At 45.7% G+C, this 7,564-nt stretch overlaps 1 pseudogene; it reads left to right on the top strand.

The window, feature by feature from the left end:
• Positions 1-2,364: 2,364 nt before the first annotated feature.
• Positions 2,365-2,481, top strand: LOC136658037 (5S ribosomal RNA; annotated as a pseudogene).
• Positions 2,482-7,564: the final 5,083 nt, after the last annotated feature.

The following is a 7,564-nucleotide window of genomic DNA, read 5'->3' as shown; positions in this document are numbered from 1 at the left end:
GAGAAGACCTTTTTACAAGTGCCGCCGCCTAGGGAGGTACATGGGGCGGCAGTTAGAAATAGGACCTTCTCAGTAGTGGCACCAACGCTATGGGATTCCCTTTCCCTTGACTTAAGAATGGCTCCCTCTTGAGACTTTTCGGCGAGGCTTGAAGACCCTTCTGTTTAAACAAGCCTTCTGAGTTCTCGGCCTTTTTAACATCTTTTCAACATCTTTTAATTTTTTACAGGCCTGATTCTTTTATGACTTGCTGCTCTATGCTCTTTTTATCTTTTTACTACTTTTCATCTGACTACTGTTTTTATGATATGTGTTAATATGCTTTTATCTGTTTTTAAATTATGTTTTTAATCTGTTTTAACCCGTTGTAAGCCGCCTTGAGTCCCTTCGGGGAGAAAGGTGGGGTAAAAATAAAGTTATGATGATGATGATTGATGATGATGATGATGTTGGGACTTCAAGTTTGTTGTATCATAATCTATTTTTTGCTCTTTCATTATAATGCAAATGCTAATTTCTGCTACACTCTGGTCCCCATTCAAGGTAATATGTGGCAGCTGTTGTAGTATAGACAGTGGTATCAGAGATGTGTTTGAAGTATCCACAAAGCTATAGGTACAACCTTCAAAGCATATATTCTGAAGTTTCCTGGAAATCAATTTATGGATTGTAAACTAGGTTATTAAAAACACTCATTATATGGGGACCCTGAATTTATTGGAGCACTGAAGTTGTAAGAAAGGGGAATACAAAAGTTTCCACCATCTCTGAAATATAATTCATTATTTTTTCTTCTTCTCTTCCATGTTCTTGGACTCCTGCATGTTCTTGGACTCCTGCAGCTTTTAAATGTTAAGTTACTTGGTGCCCATTATTGCTTTTCTCCCATTGACATCAAATTAAACCTAAAAAGGAATTGAGTAAGCTTTAGATAAAGATCCCGTACTTTGCAGAGTTTGTGCCTGAGCCAAACTTCGCAAGCCTTTGAGGTTCTCCCATTAGCGGCCACCCAGACTCTGAAAATATTGCCTCTCCACTGTGCAAATTGCTTTTCTGAAACAATAAGCAGCAAATTTATTTTCACTGCACAGCAGAGTATCTGCAAATTGTCTTTTCATTTCATACAGCATGCAGTGCATCGGAGTGCTTGGACTGTGTGCTGCCATACTGAGCTCTAGAGTAGACAATAGGTGCAAATATAGCTACTTGTATTCATGGCAGTACAGCATTGGTACATAATAATAGGTGTCCCTACATAATCAGATAACACTGCAGAGGAAGATAACAGCAACGAAGGACCTTTCCTAGCATTAACTGCCCAGGAAAAATGCACATATACTGTATAGTAATATACTAATAATATTATTGGAAAACAAACGGTTTTGTGTGTGTTGCATCTAGCACATTATAATTGAAAGCACAAAATTAGAACCCTGGAGGCTTCTTGTAGGGCAGCACCCCAAAGCACACTGTGGCTAAATCTTTAATTTATGGCCCAGCAACTTGGGGGCATAGTTTCACTGAAACAATTGTTGTTTCTCTTTGAATTAAAGTACTACCAGATAGCTGCAACTGAAACCATGTGTATTGCCAGGAAACTTGACAGGCAAAAGCAAATGCTATAGATGCTGTGATGGCACATGGGTAGTGCGGGCTGTACTGGATGACATCATAGATGGGAGTGACACAAAAATGACCCTCCGCATCTTCGCCCCACTGCAGGTGCTGTGGCAGGGCAAGGCAGCGGCAAGATTAGTGTCACTGTCTCTGATTGTGCCTCAGTGAGCGACTGGGTCTGTAGAGCCAACCCAGGAAGCTTCAAGCATGCCTTTCAGCTCCGTTTTGCCCCATGCCAGCCCCGCCAGCTGGTTTCAGTCAACCTCAAAGATTCACAGCAGGGCCAATCTGAGCAGGAGTGGTGAGAGCAGCAGCAGCTGGGAGTTCCTGTACCAGGGAGTAAACCTCTCCAATGCAGTGGGGTCTACTTAGATTTCAACCAGCAAAATTGCTGGCAGAAGTCTACATAGACTCAGGTTGGGGGATCAGGTCTGGGAAGGGGGTTTGGATTCAGTGGTCACCACTGCCTCCAAATCCAACCCCTTCATGGACCTGATCCTCCCGCCTATCCACCCCCCATCATTGGCCCTTTCTGCCTTCCCCAGCCCCATTTCACCTCCTCCACCACAATGGCAATGGGAAAGGAATCCGCATTAACATGGCTCTGGGAATAGGATCAGGCACAGCGAAAGGGGACAGGGAAGGGGATGGGGCCAGAGTCTGCTGCTGAATCCTGAAGCCCCTCCCACACCTAACACAGGGTCTTTGATTCTGTACCTGTGGGTGCAGATCCGAGGAGACCCATTGGGCAGCAACTGTTACCCTGCACATGCCTGATCTCATCTGATCTCGGAAGCTAAGCAGGGTCAGGTCTGGTTAGTACTTGGATGGGAGACCGCCTGGGAATACCGGGTGCTGTAGGTTTATACCATAGTCTTTCGAGACTGAAGGTTGCCAACCATTGCTGCCAGCAGAGCTTGACATGGGGTAAAGGAACCCCGAGGAGACTCTGGCAGCTGACAAAGCCCTTCAGGATATAGGCGCAAACATTTTGGCACTGCTGCACCTCACAGTGGCACTGGGGCATAGGATTGGGCTGTCCGTAACATTAAGGTTTTGGTCCCATTAATAGCATTTACTGCAGTGGAGCCACTTGTATGATTAAGGATTAATCAACTGGGTGAAGGATTCAGGCCCTAAATGGCCCTAATTTTTTTCTTCCGTGCCTTGTAAAACACTCCACAGCCTTCTAAATTACAGAAGTGGTAATGAATAAAGCCGACTGCTTTACAGGGTTGGTCATGAATGAATCACTGTTTGATATTTGTGAATCAGAGCTGGCAGACTACACAAGGATTTTAAAAGTGGTGCAGGGATCTCCTGGGGCCCATTTACCATTATCCTAATTTATTCAGCACCACTGGTGCTGGGCATGTACAAAGTTCAACAGCTATAACGGAGCTGGAACCGGGGAACAGATCCGGTAAATGAGAAAGTGACTCCACTTTATGGAAAAAGAGAGCCTGAAATACGAGCAGGCGACTTCTGCCTGTAAAGCAGGATACTTAGGCCGTCAAGTTTAGCCTTCTAATGATTATGGAAGCAGATCCAGTCCTGTGTAGTCGTAAAAGCTTGTAAATAACCACAATAAACACAGCCATGTGTCTCTGGGCCAGTCTGAAAATGATGACTCCAATTTTCCAAATTTTATATTTATTGACCTTTCTAAATATTCTATTTACACTGGAATGAATTACACAGTGGTATTAAATGTCACCTCAATTGCACTTGGGACATGACACCTATTTGCAGGTTGACTTTTCGTGTATAAATGAAGCGTGTGACTCAAAGTGCAGCAAACCTTCAACAAAGGCAAGGACATATTTAAAAACCCAGCAAAGCCCAAAACAGGGAACCCTGCATCATGAATGATTTTGTATGCCCAGTAAGTCACTGGAGGGAGCTCTAAGTGCATGATAAAATGAAAATTTGTTTTTCAATTGTTGGGAAGAAGCAGACCTTAAAACTGTCATGCATGTCAGAGTCTGAGTCTCTATGGATTTTTTTTTTGGTGCCCCCTTCATTTCATCAGGGGGAAGGGGTTGTTGGCATCAGGTTGTTCCAGAAGATTGTTAAAGTCTTTAATGCAGTGTTCATCACTTGGGGAATACAAGGTGGATTTATAGTCACCAAAACAAAACAAAAAATCTGGATGAACTATAATTTTGAAAAGTGCATGAATGTGGCTTGCCTAATCATTGTCTGTCAGGATAAGAAATTACTAGCTTTGTTTAAATGATTGGTTATGAGGAAGATATTCACTGAAGCAGGGAAGCTGGTTTTATCATTTTCTAAGAAACGATCAGATTGAAGGCTCTGGTCTTTTTTTATATGGCAGCTGGGTTTAAGTCCCTTAACATCTGAACATGTTTTGATGACCATATACAGGTTGGACCTTGTCATCTGCAGATTTTGTATCCACTCCCTAGATCTGATTCCCCCAACCTGAGTTGAAGTCCAACCTGTACCTCTTTGAACAAGTGTGGGATGTGTGTGGAGTTGCTTTTGCTCTGGTCACGTCCAGAGGTTGTTCTGAAGCCTGGAGAGGCCATGTTCAACCTCCCTGGGTCTCAGGGAGTACAAAAGTGCCTCTAAGGTTTTCCAGAGGCCTCTGGTCATGTTTGGAAGTCTTCGTGCCCTGACCCATGGATTTGATTATCTGAAGGTTTTGGCATCATCAGGGGTTCCAGTAATGAAACTCCCACAGTTGCCTAAGCAGGACTGTAATCTATAGCCCAAACAGGATGAGGATAAATTACTTGCATTCAGTAATGGATTTTGGGCCTACTGATCTCAAAACCTGATTCCTTTGAAGAATGAAGAATTGAAGAATGAAGTTGCAGATCTCTTGACTAAGGTATGCAACTTGTCCCTCAAAACGGCCACGGTGCCAGAAGATTGGAGGATAGCAAATGTCACGCCTATTTTTAAAAAGGGAGAGAGGGGGGACCCGGGAAACTATAGGCCGGTCAGCCTAACAACCATACCGGGTAAGATGGTGGAATGCCTCATCAAAGATAGGATCTCAAAACACATAGACGAACAGGCCTTGCTGAGGGAGAGTCAGCATGGCTTCTGTAAGGGCAAGTCTTGCCTCACGAACCTTATAGAATTCTTGAAAAGGTCAACAGGCATGTGGATGTGGGAGAACCCGTGAACATTATATATCTGGACTTTCAGAAGGCATTTGACACGGTCCCTCACCAAAGGCTACTGAAAAAACTCCACAGTCAGGGAATTAGAGGACAGGTCCTCTCATGGATTGAGAACTGGTTGGAGGCCAGGAAGCAGAGAGTGGGTGTCAATGGGCAATTTTCACAATGGAGAGAGGTGAAAAGCGGTGTGCCCCAAGGATCTGTCCTGGGACCGGTGCTTTTCAACCTCTTCATAAATGACCTGGAGACAGGGTTGAGCAGTGAAGTGCCTAAGTTTGCAGATGACACCAAACCTTTCCGAGTGGTGAAGACCAGAAGTGATTGTGAGGAGCTCCAGAAGGATCTCTCCAGACTGGCAGAATGGGCAGCAAAATGGCAGATGCGCTTCAATGTCAGTAAGTGTAAAGTCATGCACATTGGGGCAAAAAATCAAAACTTTAGATATAGGCTGATGGGTTCTGAGCTGTCTGTGACAGATCAGGAGAGAGATCTTGGGGGGGGGGGTGGACAGGTCGATGAAAGTATCGACCCAATGTGCGGCAGCAGTGAAGAAGGCCAACTCTATGCTTGGGATCATTAGGAAGGGTATTGAGAACAAAACGGCTAGTATTATAATGCCGTTGTACAAATCTATGGTAAGGCCACACCTGGAGTATTGTGTCCAGTTCTGGTCACCGCATCTCAAAAAAGACATAGTGGAAATGGAAAAGGTGCAAAAGAGAGCGGCTAAGATGATTACGGGGCTGTGGCACGTTCCTTATGAGGAAAGGCTACAGCGTTTGGGCCTCTTCAGCCTAGAAAAGAGACGCCTGAGGGGGGACATGATCGAGACATACAAAATTATGCAGGGGGTGGACAGAGTGGATAGGGAGATGCTCTTTACACTCTCACATAATACCAGAACCAGGGGACATCCACTAAAATTGAGTGTTGGGCGGGTTAGGACAGACAAAAGAAAATATTTCTTTACTCAGTGTGTGGTCGGTCTGTGGAACTCCTTGCCACAGGATGTGGTGCTGGCGTCTAGCCTAGACGACTTTAAAAGGGGATTGGACAAGTTTCTGGAGGAAAAATCCATTATGGGGTACAAGCCATGATGTGTATGCGCAACCTCCTGATTTTAGAAATGGGTTAAGTCAGAATGCCAGATGCAAGGGAGGGCACCAGGATGAGGTCTCTTGTTATCTGGTGTGCTCCCTGGGGCATTTGGTGGGCCGCTGTGAGATACAGGAAGCTGGACTAGATGGGCCTATGGCCTGATCCAGTGGGGCTGTTTTTATGTTCTTAAACTACAATTCCCAGGAAGCCTTGCAGGTCTCTTGTTATCTGGTGTGCTCCCTGGGGCATTTGGTGGGCCGCTGTAAGATACAGGAAGCTGGACTAGATGGGCCTATGGCCTGATCCAGTGGGGCTGTTCTTATGTTCTTAAACTACACTTCCCAGGAGGCCTTGCAGGTCTTCTTGTTGTCTTGTGTGCTCCCTGGGGCATTTGGTGGGCCGCTGTAAGATACAGGAAGCTGGACTAGATGGGCCTATGGCCTGATCCAGTGGGGCTGTTCTTATGTTCTTATGTCCTTAAGAGCCTGGGAGAATACTCTGGAACTGGAGGCGAATGACAAGTCACTGAAAACAGTCCTTATGTTTATGCACTTTATGCAGATCCAGTAAAGTACCGTTTCCCAACAGATGTCTGAAGAAAAAATCTCAAAAATTGGGGGGGGGGGAAACAATGCTATGGAATGGCAACAGGATACAGGTATCTTGTTGCTACGTGCAACAGAACACTGACATAATGGGACCAGAAGAAGGCTGACTCCTAGCTTATCATTAGTGTACTTATGGCACAATCCTGTGCTCACAATGTAATGGCGGATCTTGCTATCCACTATTGAATCATGCAGGCCTCCATCACCTAAGCCGTTCCAATAGAAGGCAACTTACTGCCAATGGTATGGAAGCCAATAAGCCACGCGTCATCAGTGGTGGGCAGCAGACCAGGCACCAGAACAGCAAAGGTGACAGTGCAGGTGGATCAGGGTGGAGTTCAGGCTGGGTTGGGTCAGACGTAGATCTTGGGGGCACCAGCATTTGAGAGATCCAGAGTCCCCATCTGGAACCCAACATGCCACTTTTGAATTAAAAGATTTACACCAGCAAAATAGCTGGCCTAGATCTGAGCAGACCCATGGGGGGCCAAGGACCGGTGAAGGGGGTACAGTAAGTAAAAAAGTTCTATATTTACCTCCTCCCACCAACCTGGTCCCCAGCCTGCCTATGGGATATAGCAGAGGCTGCATAGGCCTCTCTGCATCATAGAGGGCAGCCAAGGATAGAATTGGGCTGTCAGAAGCACTTGCTGTGTAGAAATGCCTGTTTGCTACATTCCCATATAGTCCGTTGAGCCATTAATCTTTTGAAGAAGACCAGTGCCTGCTGAAGGCACACAGGAGCACACCAGTTAGTCATGCTGCCCATGCTGATGTGCCTGGGTCTTAATGGCACCTGGGAATGGGCAATGTGGTGATGTCGCCCCCTCTGTCACTGTGTCGTCTCCTGCATCACTGTGTCACCCTGCACGCTACATCCCCCAGCTTCTGTAATGGTTCCATTTGGAGTCAAACAGGTAATGGGGGAGGGTGGGAAAGCCCCACTTGATGTTTATCTATGCCGCGTTTATGCCACATTGTGCATTTATGCCAAATTGTGTTTATCTATGTTGTTGTTGTTGCTGCCACCACTGCTGCTTCAGCTTATGCCAAGGTATGTCTCTGCTGGTGGACATGCCCTCTCCA

This window comes from Tiliqua scincoides, chromosome 7 (genome assembly GCF_035046505.1).
Source record: "Tiliqua scincoides isolate rTilSci1 chromosome 7, rTilSci1.hap2, whole genome shotgun sequence".
Classification (NCBI taxonomy): domain Eukaryota; kingdom Metazoa; phylum Chordata; class Lepidosauria; order Squamata; family Scincidae; genus Tiliqua; species Tiliqua scincoides.
Note: the sequence above shows the minus strand (reverse complement) of the source record. Positions and strands in the feature narration are given on the sequence as shown.